Source organism: Solea senegalensis, linkage group LG10, assembly GCF_019176455.1.
Source record: "Solea senegalensis isolate Sse05_10M linkage group LG10, IFAPA_SoseM_1, whole genome shotgun sequence".
NCBI classification, from domain to species: Eukaryota; Metazoa; Chordata; class Actinopteri; order Pleuronectiformes; family Soleidae; genus Solea; species Solea senegalensis.
The window spans coordinates 12,547,352-12,565,880 of NC_058030.1; positions in this window are offsets into that span (position 1 = coordinate 12,547,352).

Here is an 18,529-nt window from a genome sequence, read left to right on the forward strand (position 1 = left end):
CAAAGGCTGGTATTGTTTCATGGGAATCAATTCGACTAGTTAGCTATTCAAACAGGCTGGTGCTGGACATCGGTCCGTGAAAGATGATAAGCAGAGAGAAGGAAGAGATTTAGGAAATGTTGCTGTAAATGAATCCTGGACAAACAAAGGTTTTGGAAAGTTTCGCCTTGTTGGGATGAAACACAAAAGGTTGACGACAAAGGACATGAAAGAAGAGGTTAGAAGGAGAGTACGGAGGGGGTTGGTAGCTACTTGTGAAGTTTGTGAAAGAAAAGATGCATCCCTTTGAGTCTCAGGGAGATTAAAAATTTCTTCAAGTGACAAAACACCTAATTAACCTCCGCCTGACCTCTAAGGATTGACCTTTGACTTGTGACCTCTGCCGCCTCTGCACTTTGCTGCTGTTGGGAGTCATCAGCATGAGCCTTTTCATTACAACTAACTGTTTGTGCCAAGATGCCTAAGGAAAGAGAGAATGTGAGGATTGTCTGGGAGTATGTGGGACAGAAGATGGACAGAAGTAAGGGGGAATGCAACAGAGTGAAGAGTTTAATTAGAGACGCTGCATCTTTGGTAATCCACCCTATTCATAAAAAGAACAAGGGTGGGAGGGATGGGCAGGGGGAGATGAGAAGTTTTTAACAAGGGGTCAGAGAAACGCTGGCTTAGAACATAGGCCTTTATCAAATCCACTGGCAAATCCGCAGATTAGTTCATTCCATTGTTTTCAGGAAGCCCGCTCCCACCGACCCAGAATGCAGGAGGCGGATTTCGGAACTTAGCAAGGGCTCCAAGCCACTGAGCTGGATGGCAGTTGCGTGTGTTCAAGTGTAATTGTGTGTGCATGTGTCAGTGTGAGTGTGTACCGGGGATGACACAGTGAGGAAGGGGCTGTCAGGAAGGCTTGGGCTCAAACACCAAGGTCTGACCAAAAAATTCCAATGGTCGCTCATGACTTTCTGGCCACCAAAGGCAACGCAGACAGATGGCTGGCTGCTTTCCCGCTGTGACCTCTCCATAGATAATATGTACTTTGGAAACTGTCATCCCTCATGGTTTCATTAAACCTTTTTTGATATTTAAATGGTCTGTTGAGCCCTATATGCTTTCTTCAGTGTGGAAAGGAAAGCATATAGTATCATTGTGTATAGAGCTATGGTTAAAAGCCTAGTGGTCTGCAACACACGTCAGCAGAGGACTATGAACTACATATTTAAGCATATACATATACTACATTTTCCCTCATCTTCTTTTAATCCTTTTCATCCCTTACCTGTTTCTTGTCACTTCTATGCTTCCTGTGTTATTTAACCTTGGGAAATGGGGCATTGGAGTGATGACAAGGACCAGGAGTCACTTGCAAGCACCGAATCAGTCTCAGCACACTCCTGCATCTATTTAAAGTAGGTGTCTTTCAACTTCAAAACCAGGATGGAAGAGAGAAAACACATTAGCAAGATTGGCAGAACACCGAGACAAAAGCCAAATGATTTATTATGGCTTTCAGCAGAAATACCTGAGTAGAAGTACAGGCCCAGGGGTGCATTTAGTATAGAGAAGGATAAGAGAGTCAGTGCTGAGAGACACGTTGGAATGAGGAGCCCAGGAGCTAGGCAGGGAGGATGTTCTTCGCAAGTGGGGATTTTGGGTAAAGCAGAGCCACTGCAGGGCATCTGCAGAACATTTTTGCCAAAGGGATCTCACATTTTTCTATTAACATCATGTGACTTTTGCTCATGTCTGCTTTCACTGATAACAATCTTGACACACACAAGAACTTTGACACCTGTGGTGAACTACAAGATAAAACTTAGGGAGAAGGAAACTTATCTTCCTGTTGACACTTGGTCTCACATACGGAATATATCATGTAACAAGGCATTTTTTTTGGATCCTAGTGGGACTCATGACACAAGACCCTGAATTGCCAAAACACAAATGTCTAATTAGTTGAAATATAATATGCCTCTTTAAAGCAAACTGTTTTTTACTGCCATAATAGTGTGTTGTTGAGTTTGCCAGTGATGTCCAGGACTGGTCACAAATAATTGAGTGACAACAGAACAAACAGGTGGAACAGTAAGCAGCCCATCCAAGTTGACAGCAAATGTCTTCATGTGCACCTTGGAGGACCACTTTAGATGTAACCCCTCAAGTATCTATGGAAATCAACAGATACATCACTGACCTTTAAGTCTAAGGTGTTCTTCTCTTTACCACAGCTGTAAAAAAGCAGTTATCTGAGCTACCATAACAGTTCTGTTTGCCCATTCTCATCTGATATCACTCAACATGCGTCTATTTTCTGACTGGTGTTGGATGGTTGTTGTTTCTGTACCATTCTAAACTCCAATACTCCACTAATATGAAACATATACTCAAACCAGTCATTCTCACATCAACAATCAAGGCATGGTGATGCTACGTGATGCTCCATAATGCTTGGTATTTGTAGATTTGGGGTATTGTTATAATGCTTAAATAACATTAATATTGGCTAAAAGAGTGGCAATAGCTTTGGCTTGTTAAAATGCTTATCACCAGATGAGCTGTGGTTTCTTTGTAGCTGCATTTTAGTGCAAAGCACGGTGGTCAGATGTTTGGTCTCACATGCTCATCTGGCGGGATAGATAAGGGGACTTTACCCAAACTGGAATGCAACAAATAGATTGTATGAGGCCCAGCAATACAAAGATGTGTCACTTTAACCAAGTATGTCTTCAATAAGAGCCAGTAATGGATGCAATGGCAGTTTTGTTGAATTCTATTTGTTTGTTTTTGGATATGGCCAAATCTAGAGAAAAATGTGTTATTATTGTGTTATTTAGAAATACACATTGTTGGGTGTAGCCTGTTTGTCTACCCTGTTGCATTTCATGTCAGTAGTAGCCATTGTGGAGACTTCATTGCTAGGACCCACATCCTCTGAGGTTTCCTCATCGGATGGAGTTTGTTCATTTGTCAGTGGCATAGATCCGTACGACGTATGGTCCCATTAATCAGGCTGTAAAAAGGACATACAAGATCATGACAGAACATTCAGATTCAACTTTTAGAGCTTCGTACACAAGCTGTTATGGAGTGCTGAAGGACAGACATCAGGTCTCGTTTCATTAGTTGGTTGGTCTGCAGAAACTCTCTTTACACATGTCTTTCATCTTTCCTCAAAAAAAAACCTTTTTCTTACCTGAGAGACCTTTTCTCCTTGTCATGACCACCCTTTCGCCATCATTTGGCAATCATGGAACTGTTCTCGACCTAATGACTCATGAATACAGGAGTGAATTCCTTGTTTATTATGCAGCTCTGAGTGAGAACATAAACTCCACAAGTTTGGGGGACTACATCAATCTTTGTATTACAGTTAAACCTAGCTAAACAGAACTTGCCACAATACAAAGTGTTGGTCTGGTTGACTAAACAAACCTAGGGTTTTGTTTGGGTTTTGTCATAGTGTCATGATTGCCCAGTTACTCATTTGTGATGTCTGCAGCTGTGTAATTTCTGAATGTAAATCTAGAAGAGGAAATGCTCAAACACAAAAATATAAACTCTATATTTATTCCTCCATTGTTCTCCGCGTGTTGTAAATACGCCTCGGGAGTGGAATAGAGTTCTAATTCCTGACATCGCACATTAATATCTCAGTACCTTGTCATTATTTACCCACATCTTGCCAGCATCAGGTCCTGCTGTAGTTCTGAAAACGTCACTGGCAAATTGACGGAAAAGTAAATATTTAACTAAAACTTAAAAATAATTTTCCACCTCACAAAGAGGACCACACATATGCATGCATGTGTGTTAAGTTCAAAACTCTCACCTCTCTCTCTCTTACACACACACACACACACACACACACACTCTCTCACACACTTCCAAGTCTCCACTTTGCTTAATATTAAAAAAGACATGATTTTAGGTTGACTTAATGCATGACAAAGAGGGGACCTAAAAAATGTCTCCTGTTCAACGTGGAGTCCCCTCTTTGTGAGTGTGTAACGACGCCGAAGTCCCCTGTTCTACTGGTTCACGAGTATACTCCTACCTTCCACTTTACCAACAACCAGTCATACTTGTAATTTTTCAGTATAACATGTTCAAAACATAATTTATTGTTAAGCCATGAACATTGGTACTTAAACATAAAGATCTAGGTCATAGCTCAGGTATGACCTCCTATCACACTGTGCAGTGTCTCCCCCTACAGCATTGACAGCTGATTTAAACTTGGCATACATTGGTAGTTTCCACTTTTGCAGCATGCGACCAGCACAGAACGTTTTTGGAAAGCAGGCAGCGTTTTCACGTATTGGAGCAGTCGGTGACCAGTTGGAAAAGTCCAGCATTTGTATAGCTGACCCACGGTGGATCTCAATGACCGTACATGTAGGCTTGGACCTCTATTGACCCTGTGCAGCACTAAAAATGTTTTTGGCCCACTGTCGCAGAGTGTGTAACAAAGGAGAGGTCTATCGTTAGCTAGGTGTGTAAGAACACATGCACACACACCTACGCATGCACAGTTCTGCTTTCATTTAAAGCCACATCCTGAATCTCCTCCCTCAGGCGAGAAGATTTACACTGTGGTTGTCCTTCAGGTACACCATAAGAGCTGTGCACTGAAGCCTCCACTCGTACAAACCGCTGATTTCTGACTCAGTTTACACTAAAATGGATACAGTGGAAAGAACTGGAAAGTGGAATATTTGTTTTAGGTATGAAGTCATATGAGTAGCTATGCAGAAATCTTAAACGTGCATCTACAGTGCAGACAATCAGAATGAAAACCATGTAATGTAATATGTAATAAACACATGGGTAAAAGGGTGCTAAATGTGGTAGCCAAGCCCAGAGGATTAGAGGAAGTGGCCTGGCTTTGATAGTGGACAGGCTTTGTGCACATTAATCCATGCAGTGTCTTTGTCTTGGTCATTGTGCAAGTGCAACAAATGACGTGAAAATGTATCGTCCTCAGCGTCAGTTGACGTGAAAATGTATGGTCCCCAGCGTCAGTTCTCACTCATGTTTAAATTATTTATGGTTATGTGATATTGTCAGAATCACATCCACCTCCTGTAATGGTTTCATCATGGCTGTAAAAATATTTATCTCCAGATAAGCAAGAATCTGCACCAATACTGTATGTCAGAGACCAGAAGAGACAACTGCAGCAGAAACAGATGGGAAACATCAAATTAAAGCAATTAAATGTCACCAAATTTCAAAAACAATAAATGCTGTTGTTTTAGTATAATTCAGTGGGATTTACTTGCCACATTGATGCAAAGCAGAATGTGAGAAAAAGTGTTGCAGGCACCAACATGAGAAAAAAGTGGCTGGGCTACATACGCCATTGTAACGTAGAGTTAATGACTGTTGACACGTTTTGTGGTACGTCGACAATTGTCCTTCATATAGGATCAAGCTCGAGGCAAAGAATGTGGTCCAAGACTGTTTTAAGACTTCACAGTTTGGGTGCAGATAATGTGTTAAATTATCATTTTCATGTGTTGTGCCTCAAGGCTCAAAATAAAATCTAAATCAGTCTGCTAATGTGAACCTGATCCATGGAACTCTTAAAAATAAGGAGTGCATACCTCAGTAAAAACACACACATACAGTAAATGCTTGATTCAGAGGACAGCTATCTGAATTAGTTACAGTGCATTTTTGTGATTCTGAACTGGTCATTATATTCAATTCATGCTGACACTGATACTGCTTTAGTCTGTGACAGCCTATGCAGAAGATTGGCTGCCAATAAACACCACCCACTGATCACAGGGGCCACCAATCTATAATAAATGATGCTTTAGCTTCCTGTGGCCAGCATGGTGTCAGCTTACACATCATCAGCATTCCTGAAGTCGTGCCCAGTGCAAAGGTCTATTTACACTGCCATAATAACACAATTGTTCAAATGGGCTGTATGAAATATGAAATGAAATGGGAGAGGAATGGAATCCAGTCTGCTATGTCTGGTTTCAAAAAGGAAGGAATCGCCTGTCTCGCCTTGTTTACTATATGCAGGCAAAATAAATCATAATGCTGACAAATGTGCATTTCTTTCCAATATATGAGCACATAATGCCTTTGTGTGGTTTCTTGTCACAGGACACTCTGTCAGATGCAATTATGCATAGCAAACCTTCTTCTGAGAAATAAACAATTCACGACGGAGGTAGCAACGCACTCAGAGTTTAAATGTGACACAATGTAGGTACTTGTACTTGTATAATGTCTCCAAGATTATATTGACGGTACATCAATTTACAAAGGCACAGGTCAAAGCCCGAGCAGGTCAGGATCGCAGGTATTGGTACTATGGAACTTCTAGTTCTGGTCAATGCCACATATTCCCCACAAATGCAGGAGAGTGATAGAATAGGCGGTTTTGAGCTGAGAGAAGCAGAGGGTCGTAGGGCGACCTGGTCCTGTTGCTGTTTGACTACAAACTGGAAACTAGATGACTTGTCAGGGTGTGTTAGTGAAGTTATCTTGGTTTCTTGATTTGTTTCTTGATTACAATGAGCATTTTTGGGGGGTTAGTTTTCATTTCTAATATCTTGAAAGATACTACTATGTAATCATAGTAGTATAAATGCTATAACATAGGCTACTGTGCCTGGTCTGAAGACATTGTTTTAGAAGTCCTGCTCCACAGTTCTTCAGTATCATAGGCTTGTCAACAAATGCTCATGTTACTGTGATTTATATTGCATGACAGTCAACAAACAATAGCAAATCCTACTTTGTGTTATCGTAATAGTGTTTACTTTGCAATGCAGTGTATCTTTTTGCATTATGCTGCTATAATAAGATTAAGATTCACCAGCTCCACTGAATTTGGGCTGACCAGCTAGATGCCATCATGTCTGTGCTCCTTGCTCAATATCAGGAGCCATGATTGTATTATATGCAATGAAAGCGCTGAAACTCACTTTACAATCTATGTTTTGATTACACAACTCTCCATGGTGGTAACTAGCAGCTCCGTCACTGTAAGACTTGATTAAACATAACAAACTCAGATTGCCAATGGTCTCTGAATGTAAACAAGTAGCAGTATGGGCACAGAGGTCACCTTCTACAAAGCAGCACAGGGATAAGACAGAGAAAAAAAGAATTATATATTGGTCAAACTGGATATACAATCAGTTCACCCTCCAATGGAAAGGCATATGCGTGGCCAACAGAATGAATAGCCCGACAAAACTGTTGTTAAAATAAATACCTGTTTACTCACAACTGTCAATCAGAAAGCTATTATTTGGTTTCCATGAAAATAAGTACTTATTACTATGTTACAATTACTTTTGTATAAAATTTTAAAATGAAATCTGTTCTGTCACAGGCAGGTGATTCCAATATTACAAAGTTGCTACTATGCTATGCGGTGTAGACCAGTCAGAACGGGTTTAAGGTCCATGTTTGTTTTCGCAATATTTGTCCACTGCTTTATCCTGAAATATTTGTGTGAATGTCACTCTAAATCCTTATGCTGCCTGCCATTACTCAACATTTCCCCATGAGGTTGAATGATTATGGATTGTTTTACAATAGGTAATGCTAAGCCAAACAATATGTCACATAATCTACAAAACACCAATGTGCGCCAAACAAAAACCATGTTACAGTCCAACTGCGGTGAGAGCATCAGCTTCCCACGAAACAAGGCTCCAGGGGCCAAATGTTGCTGGATTTGTGGCCAGGGCCATACTGTATTTTGACCGTTGCATGTGTCATAGGTCTGCCCGGTCCCCTGATGGTGGAACAGTGTGTCCAAAGCTGGACTGGAAGAGGAAGCTTCCTGAGGTCAGGGTAGTACAATGCACTAGCTGGCTCTCAAATAAAACTGGTTTGTTTTTCTTTAAAGGAGGTTGGGTTGAGGTTTTGGGGTTTCAGTCCATCACCCCCACACCACATCAACCTCCACTCCTCTCAGTTTGATACAATGGAAACCTTATGGACAGAGTGTGTTTTTAGACCTTTGTGATTAACACAAGGTTGGGATTGGCTGGAAATATTTTTCATTATGACTGGGGATTCTTTTTGGTCCAACCAAATGTCTGCTGTGTGTAAATTCATTGAAGGGGGATTGTGAATATTGTAACATTAGCGAAAATGCTTTTGGCTTTGACAACAATACACCCATTTGACTTTACTTTTTAAATTTATGAATGGCTACAACAAAAGTGTCTATAAAAAAAAACAATGTCCCTACCAACAAGGGAAAGGTTATCTAAGTGCATAAAAAAAAGACTTGAGTCATCTCGTTTTATAAAGTCCTAAATGAGAAGTCGTTTGTTATCTTTTTTTTAAGCTATATTAAAGTTAGTAGCAAGCCTAGCAATGGAAGAATTTTGGGAGACATTTCCCTCATGTCACTTTCAGAGGTGACATTTCTGTGTGAATGTACTCTGTTAACCTGGAGAAAGCACAGATTTAAAATAGTTAAAGCTCACTGGGTGTAATGGTCAGCAATGGTCAGTAATGGCCAGTGGTTTGGCGAGATCTGTTCCTCGCTACACAGCTCTTCCTGTCCACACACATACTGTATAATAAAGACTTCCTCAATAGATTGGAAACCACTCCACTCTCACTCTTGTGTCTCTCATTCTCTCTCTACCCCCTCTCATTCCTACTTTCTTTCAGTCTCAGTCTTATTCTATTTCTCTATCTCACTCTTTCCTTCTACATACTGACCTTCCAAGGCTGGCCTGGGTCTTTATATTTAAGGCTTTGAGGCTACATCTGAAACAAAAGCAAAATTATGGGTCTGGTTTGGCTTGAGGAGAGCGCAGTGACCCCGGCATGTGGTTTTCTTAGGCCAGACCAGAGAGAGGTGAGGTGGGGAGAAGAATTTGTGTGAATCTAGCTGTGTATTTGAAGAAAACCCTAACCACAGCAAATTTGAATGTGTCATTAGCAGGAGGGGGTGATCTAAACTTGGGCTGGCCAGTGATGGAGTAAAATCCACACACTGCTGAAGACACCACGTGCTATTTCTTTTTTGGGAGAATTTGGGGCAGACGCTGGGGTCATATCCTTGAGAGTAAGCACACTACTTATCACCTCATAAATCTTCTCACCTCCTCATCACTTCTTCAAATCATAAAGCTGTTGTGTCTTGAAACGTCCCTGAATTATATTATTTGTTTCTCAGGGTATTCATCGTGAAGTAGATAGGTATTATTCAATTACATTTACAGTGTTGCGTCAATGAAAACATGTTTTGAAACTAGGGTAATGGTTGATGTTGCAGTCAAATTACATCGCTTATAGGCATGGCGTGTTTTTAAGACAAAACAAGCAACTCCCCGAGTCACAAGGAACGGTGCTCCTAAGTGTAGTTCCATTGTTGCTACATGTAAAGGAGGTGAAAAAAAGGAAACAGATATAAAAAGAGAGTGGTGTTTTTGAGACCTTACGCAGATGGCTGAAGTAAAATAATCAGCGAATAAAGCTCACAGTTTCTTCCTGTGTCTCTGAGAGTTTCCTACAGTGGCCCTGCATCGTACTGTGTGGTCTTGAACCCTATTTAGACCTAGTGGGTGACCACTGTACAATTAGGTATGCCGTGTTTCACAGCAGCAGCAGAAAGTGGAATTCCTGTCAATGAAGCAGACCTTCTCATGTTTACTGCTCACATAATCTTCCTACCATTCATGGCACTGCACCCAACCTGGCTTACTGTGAGGTTGATTGTTTTAGGCAATATGAATAACACAATTATAAAACCCCAGAAGACACTCCGTGTTTATGTAACTGCAGGTCCTCCAGGGAAAGGACTTAATACATGTAATAATGAAAGTGGATACCCCAGAGATATATGTGTCTTGGCTTGGACTTATTTGACGCAGCTTATTTCAGGATGACACTGCTGATATTTTACTGTTATTCTCTCTTAGAAAGTAAAATAGTTGTAGTGTAAGCCTCCCATGCATAAATAAACTACACAGCTACTAACACACACATCAACAAGAAGCAGCTCGTTGAATGTGCTTACTAAGAGTCTATCCTGATGGACTGTTTCTAATGTGCATTTATTAAGACTGACAAAGGACAGTGATGTTCCATGTCAAGGAATCTTTATCCCTTTTCACTACCTTTTCCTTTTTAACACATAGTGTAGATAAAATCAAGAGCTACCTTTTAATAGTGTTATCACACTCCTTCCATATCAGTAAAAACTGCTTTTAAGTCACAAATGTATTGACTTTTAATGTACTGAGTTTATGTTTTGCCAAGGGATGAAACTGTGAGGCAACACTGTTCAGCAAAATCTCAAATTAATCCGTTTTGCACTTAAGTGGGGAAGTGAATTGCCAGTATGTTTATAGATTTCTGTGCCAGATGACAGCTGCAGACATCCCCAAAGACAAACCAGACAATCTTGTTTTTAAGATGCGGGTGTGGGCAACAATGGAGAGACATCACATTATGGTTTTGTTCCCTTGAGCCAAATGGTGCCATGCTTCATACATAATGGTGGAAAGGAGACTTGAAGCATCTAAGTGCAATGAGAGATTTTACGCCCATGATGGTCTTGGGGAAAAAACAGCGAAAAGCCACAGGTCTGGCAATGATATGTTAAAATAATCATGTGAACTACTCTTGCTTCATCACTCTGTAGCCCACTTGCACATCCTTGAGATTAAGCCGTAGCAGCCGCCATGGCCGCTTAGCAAAGGCCAACCAAATGTGACGGTTTCTTAGAATCCACAGTGCAAACTGGGCTTTCTCACTCACATCTACAATTACCATATACCACACACACAGCTCATGTCTAAACACAGCCGGCATCTATATACTAGACAAACCATTGACTGATTGGCAATGAGCTTTTATTTCAAATGAAGAACTTTCTTAAATCTTCATACTTTTGCTCAAGTTTTCGATCAAAAGTGGCGACCTTGACAGACAGATGGGATCACAATGTATATACATATATACATATATGTATATATATGATGTATATCATACCTTACTCTTTTCTTGGATCATACACTCTACAATTGTTTACCATAAACCATCAAGAAATCTCTGAGTCTGAATTGTTCTCATGGCTTTAAAAGCTGATGCTCTCAACAGCTTCCTGGCAGGTCCATCTGTTGGACCATGCTGATCCAAAGGGTGACTGGTGGTCAGTGTCAGTTCCGCCCTCTTCGCACACTTGGTGCCACAGTGAGTGGGCACTGGCCAGAGCATGCTCTGCGTAAATGGCTGTGTGTGGTCCATGGAGCTCCCACGACAGTCCAGTGTTGTCCAAAAGAAAGCCCACGCCAAATCCACAATGTACGTAAAAACGTAATAACATTTCCTAAAATTCTGGAAATCATACTTTGAGTAATATACAAAAGGACATCTACCCTCCTGGAATTTGCTGTAAATATTTTCATTGGTTTGTACATCTGTCAGGGTCCCTGTCAAAGTAATGTTGCTCTAGCTGTATAAAGGACACTTTTTCATGCCACCCAAATAGAATAATAAACTATTACAATAATTTATGTCTTTGACAACAGAATCCTATTCTAATCTAACACAGAAAAAGAGTGAGTTGCATTTTTTATGATTATTAAATCCGTAACTGGAATGATATTACAGAACAATAGAGTAGACCATTATGATGACATTTTCTGGGATGGAATTCTTTGTCCCCACAGTCATGTCTCAAAGGAGATTGTGAAGGCTGCTTCTTCATCTTGTGCGTTCCCCAGCACACAGCGGGTCTGCTCTCAATTGTGGCCGGAGAACATCGGCAAGACTCATTCTATTCTTCGTTTCATCCCACAGACACACCAGAAAATGGCTTCAGTAGTTTTTGCAAGCTACATTTTCCAGAGGGAACCAGCCACAAGCCCAAAAAGGAAAAGCAAAATGTCATCACCTAGGAATCCAAAAAATACCAAAAAAGTCTGTGTTTTATTTCAAAAAATCATCTGTGAGCGCAAACAAATATGGAACACAAACATGCCCTTTAATTGAAAAGGCAGATGGTCTTGTCGCAGGCGGCACAACAGTGAGCAGAGACTGTGGAATAGCATCTGCGGTGGCCATGACCCTCCATTTCTGTCACTCTGACAGGGAGACAGGCTCTGGGGTTGGAACCCACAAAATTCAAAAAGAAATCACCATTGTTGCCTCTGTGAGACACGCTGACAGACCAATTCACAGGACAAGTTGTATTGGGTTTCTGGGGGAATTTTGTTTATCCGCTTCATCATCATTGTTATGTTTGTCTTCTGTTGTTTCCTTGATAGCTTTGGGATGTACGCCACTACCACCCCGACCTGAAACCCCAAATGTGCAATAATAATGGTGGAACAGTTGGACGTTTACAATAAAACAGCAGAGCAGAGGCTCTGCAAGTCATTTCTCAGTAATTAATGTGTAAAAGCTAATTTCTTGGTAGTCACTGTAATCTGAGGAATTCCACTGGGTAAAACATTGTAAACGATTCAAAAGACATGTATAAAAATGTTTCATGTTGGCTTGGATTATATTGAAGAATCCTTGCAAACTTAAATGCTTCCCCTCCCAGACTGTTCATAGTAACTGGATCCTCTGTTTAATAGTCGGCTGTAGCAGGGACTGACTGAGTGGTTTCCATTCCGTTGGGCTGTAACCGATTGTCCCAGTGACCACAACAAAGGATAAAAAAGGAAGGAGGGTGAGGGGATAGAGAGTATCCCCCGGCTCAGTATGGACTGAAGAACTCTAAGATCAATGACTCAATGGCTTCCAGAATCTCCCTAGGCTTAACTACATTTTAACCCTAACCTTATCTGTAGCATCTGCTTCGTCCTGACCACATAACAAGTTGAGGCTGTGTGATACAGAGTTCGTGTAACATATCATCATACACATAGGATATGTTATCTAATAACTCGGTCTGGCTTCTCTGAACTTAACACTGACAAAGTCAGAATCAAGGAGGCTTGATCTTTTTAATTAATTCAGACAGGAGAGGAAACGGAGAACATCGTCACAGCAGTCGGCCAACAATGTCGGCCATATGTCCATTAAGTAGGCTTGTGTGTGTCTGTGTGTGCATTTTTTAAGGGTGTTCAATCAATAGAAGTATGGCGCACAGAGTCACCACCGCTGTGATGAAGTGGTGTTGCACTTGAGGTGTCCATACTGCTAAGGGTAACCATTAACCAAACCCACTTTGTGTGTTTGACCTAGCACTAATACAAAGAGCATTTTGATGGATTTTCGCAAACCTCTGAAGTCACGGCGGGAGGAAACACTCTGCTGAAAAACAAAACGTGACAACACATCTATTCCCGCAGAGAAGTGTCATATTAGTGTGCCAGTTTCAAAGGTTTTTCACCCATCTTGATCGTAGATGAACTATCTCCCATCGCAGTCCCTGGAAACAGTCCCTGGATTAAAATTGAGCAATGGACAGGCACACACATTACTGTCATAAAATTAAAAAGTTGTCTTTTGACAATTTAAGTCCTTTTCCCCCATGATGCAGCTGAACAATTGGATACTTAATTCTCTGAATCTCAGTTCTCAAAATTTAAGGGTATGCAGAGACAGTGGTTTAGGAACAATGACATACAGATGTGCAGTGGAAGATCAAACCCATAAACAGTGTTTCTATCTAGTAGACATTTTTTTTTCTCTCATTGAGCTCAGGCTAAAACAATTACAGATTTGACTTTGTCTTCGTTGCAATTTGTTTCTCAGTTGTAGTAGAACTGGTTTAGAGTGAGTATTCTAGCAGGCTCCACACATTTGCTACTTGTGATAAGATTGTGCCAATTCCGGTAAATTCATAGATTTGTTTGGTAGCAGATTGCTGTGAATGTAAACTCTAAGCTTTAAACTGTGGTACTTAACCTTTGAACATAAAGAAACAAAACTTTTTCTTTTTTTTTTCAAACCAATGTTTGAACTAAACTAATTGTTTCGCACAAAGCTGATAAAACTACAGACGACTCTGTTTCTCTGTGTTTCTCAGTATAGTGTCACAGGGCAACAATTCCGGGCTGCGCACAGGAGGTGAATTATTTTATGCAAAGAGAGATAGAGGCAAAAGCACCACTGTGCTGGTAAAGCAAGAAACAAAGGGGTGTCCACGAAATGTTTCAGAAGTGAATTCTACTGCTAAAAAAACTTACGCTGCTGCGTTTCTGTTCAAGGGCCCACACGGCAGATTGGAGGCTGGACACTCTAAACTGACCGTGGGGGTTTGTTTAAGTGTGTGGGCCCTGTGATATGAGGTTATACCCTGCCTTTTGCCCTGTGTCGGATGGGATTGGCTCCAGTGGCCACCACGATCCTCATGTGGAAGATAAAGCAGTAGACAATGAATGAATGAATTACATGTTAGCTTTTTGTTAAATCTCAGATCTACCCAAACCTGCTTGCCAAAACTGTCCGTCAGTGGAAGAAGGTCCTTCAGTGAAACTAGTCTAGCATGCTTTTTGTCGGCATGACTTTAGTAAATTGCCTTTGCCATGCCTTTCGCCCCTGTGTCAGCTGGGACTGGCTCCAGCGGCCCCGTGGCCCTCATGTGGGAATGAAGTGGTAGACAATGAATAAATGTTTCCTTTCACAAAGACCAAAAAGAGGCAGAACACCAACAACAACAAAACTGTTACACACTGGAGTTTGAAGCTAAATGAAAGGTCACACATTCTGTTATTCGAAACCCAAAACATACATTACGTAATTGTCTCCTTCGTAACAACATGCCAGAATCTACTGACAAATCCCTTTGTTTACATGGCAAATCTCTTTTCTCCTGATCTGGTCACTGTCTGGTCACTGCTCGGAGACCCGCAGACATCTAACATGGTGAAAGGTGTCCGCCGAGGGGGTGACAGTTGGGTGTGTGTCCTTAGCTGCAGACAAAACATCACTTAAGGAAACACGGGACACTTCCAGCTCATTTTCATGTACAACACAAGCTCAAATATTTCAGGTCTGAAGGCCTTGTGTCAGTGAAGCATTTGGCAGACGAAGCATGAGCTCATGGACGCCATCAGAGAGTATAGCTGTAGTCTGTGGGGACTGAGGCTCGCAACGGGAAAAGTGCAAAGGAAAGTGCAGACAGCTACTTCATGACTTAGATATGATATGTGACAAAATCCCCTTAAAAAACGTCATGTTGTATAACGTTTGACGGGTAAACTGAACAATAACAAAACTCAGGGAAGTCAAGGGCAAGTCAGGGTTGTAGATTCCACTCTCCCAAAATATAAAAGCTTCACATTTTATGCCCTGCATTTAAGATGATCTGTTATGTTTTTCTTTTTCTACGGATTTTTTAATGCCGTTTCCCGTTATTAGATGTGTAAATCTCAACGCTAGCGTGTCAAGGAATACAGATAGTTTCACCCATAAACAATGTGTTTTTTATGCCTGTGAAAAGAACACATTGTTTTAAATGTCGTAAGAGGCAATAAAAGTTGACCAACTATATAAAAAAAAAAAAAAATGCTATGTTAAAATCAGCCATTTTATCCCATAAGAAAAGATGACTACATTCTCAGGTCACCAAACATTTTTGGTGGCCATCACAACATGGTTATATGTGGTCGGATTTGTTTCCCTTTCCTCCCTATGATATGCATGCACTTAAGCGCTATGGACGTCACAGTGTGTTCTGAGCTGCTTGTAACAACAAAGAAACTGCATGCTGAATTTTCATGAGTACACCCTTGGACTATATTCCCAAATGTGATTGATCCACTGGCAAAAGACTGAGTCCAGAAGTGGTTGTTAATGTTTAAAATCTGTAAGTTATGGAGGGGCACACTTGTGTGCTTTGTGATTTTCTTCTGGTCAAGGTGGAGCCTCTGTATAATTGGTGCACTGTCCATCACCCTAAACCTGGAAAGATTTCATTGATTTAAGGCGAGGCAATAATAGGGATTTAATGTGAAGCCGATCGCTTACAGGTGAAAAGTGAACAATTTACATAAAGACTTTCACATTATTTTGTCAATCCAACACGTTTTTAGGCTCATGTCAGAATCTAGCAGAAGTTTCATATCGTACAATTTAAAATGATAGGCATACGTTTCAGTTTTAAATTTAATTGCAAATTCTGTTCCAATGGACAGAAGTCTAGATTCATGAGGGGCTTCTTACAGAAAAGTGTATAAAGAAAGTTCATGGTTGGCTGGTGGTTCCAGTTTAATGTTAAGTGGCAGCAGTTGTATGAATACAAGTTGAATACAATACTGGAACTCTCTGCCTGTGCTGCATGCATTGTATGTGTCTGCCATCTATTGGACTTGTAAGAAACACCACTTGCCCTTAAAGGCACAATAAGAGAGCACTTTTTCACACAGGTGAATTTCTTTTCTTTTTTAAAAAAAACATGCTCTTCAGTGTAAACAGTTAATGGAATTTGTTGCTGTTTATTCAAAAATGGTATATGGCAAAAAATGAATAAACCAAATGGGCATCCAGTTTGTTATCATCTCATGTGTTAGGATATAAAGATTTTCAGTTACCTTTGTGAACCTTGTGAAATGTACTGCAAAGATGAGAATCCCAGCAAGTTCTTTCACTACTACTTGGTAATGCCCATCTAAAATGAAAAAGTTTGTGTTTATGGTAATAAGGCGCAGTGGTTTGTGAAATAGAGGAAAAAAAAATGAATACCCCCAAATTTATTAAAAGAACTCACTTATATCCTATAACATGTGTTGCGGTGGGAGCCGGCGCATGGTGCCAGGAAAAAGAGGGAGTGGGTGAGTGAAGGAGTCGGCCGAGCACGTGCCTCCTGAGGTCCTCTGGTCTCTGTCTGGGACTAGCCTGCCTCACCAACCCCTGGGCTAGACTCTCATCAGCCCCATACCCTGTCTACTCTGAGGCAGACACCACCATGACCACTTGTATTGAGAGGCCTGACCGCCATTGTGCCACAGTAGAGTACACAAACAAACACTGCAGACACACACAGGTCTGATCCCCTGCCATTACGGCGACTCATCGAGCCCACTCGGCTTAGTCATACCATATACTGCAGTCTTCCTGTGCAAGCAGCTCCCTCATGGCTTTGGATGGAGAATCTGGCAGAAGATATTTGCTCATTTGTCCCCACACATGTATGTGGTTTGGTAACACTGTGAGGGACCGCTGCCCCAGCCATTCTTACAGTCCAGATTCCAGTCCAGTGTAGTGTCCTCCCACACAGTCTGGCTATAAGGCTTTTTGTTGCTCATATTTCAGCTGTTTATGTTCTAACAATGTCTTTCCTGTGGATTTTGTTTGCCGTATATGAACCGACCAAATATGTAAGCATTGTTTCATCTTGCAAAGTACTCAAACACAGTTTTACACTATTTTTCCAACTGCAATCAAAACTGACACTGTCTGTATTTCGACTAACACTCCTGAAATAGCACACACACACTGCATTTCTTATCCTCGTTTCATGTCGACCACAAAGCTGACCTGCTGGCCTCCATTTCCTTTGAAGAGGATATCTCCATTCAGTTGAGCCTTAAAATCCATCAAGCTCGCTGACTTGAGGACCTTGTGCATGCATCTCTTCCTCTATTGTCTTTGAAGCATTGGGAGGCTTTGGCTGGGTCCACAGTGATGATTACAGTCTCATTGCAGGGCTGCTACTGACATGTGTTCAGCTCTCCTTCTGTCTGATGTTTCCCATGTTTGATGGAGAGAGTAGTTCTGGTTCACTGATAAGCGTAATTAGGAATGTGGTCTGCTGCCACCTTGTACACCTACCCGACCCCCATAACATGTGCACGCACGTACACACACACACATACCACCACACACACCACATCATTCTGCCTTAAAGATTTACCACCAACTTCCAGCCAGACAAAGAAGACCACCAATAAAACATATTATGAGTATCATGAGGAAGTCCCAACTCTGAGGGCAACCCATAATAGTGACTTAACTTCACTATACCATTTCCATTGAGCAACAATAATTGTTCCCTGTGCTGATATGGAACTTTGAGCTTCTTGGACCAGTTGAACAAAGTAAACTAGCAAAGAAAGGTGGTTTATTGGCATGTATCTGTTTGTTAGCTGATATTTGCATGATGACATTGCCGTTTTGGCTATGTTATTGCAGACAATGTTTTGATAACTAAAGTACATCAAGATACATGTCTGATTTAATGATCAGATAAAAACCTTACTCACATATTTACCTGTTCAGGACAATTTCAGTGTAATCTGTAGTGGTCAGTACACTGAGAGTAGTGTCACAGCTTAGAGAGCTGTAATTTGTCACAGCTATTGTATGTGAGGTCTTGCATTATTTTTTGAAAATTCATATATAACTAACCCATTTACAAAAAAAATACATAGTTTTCATATTGTAGTGTATCAAATAACAGATAACCATGATAGTGTATACATCAAATGTGTATATATATATATGTGTATATATTCCATATTGTTTTCCATTCCTGGTCCTGGGACGGGGACTCTTTCCCTGCATGTTTTAGATGTTGCCCTGCTCCAACACACCTGATTCAAATCAGCTCGTCATCAAGCTCTGCAGAAGCCTG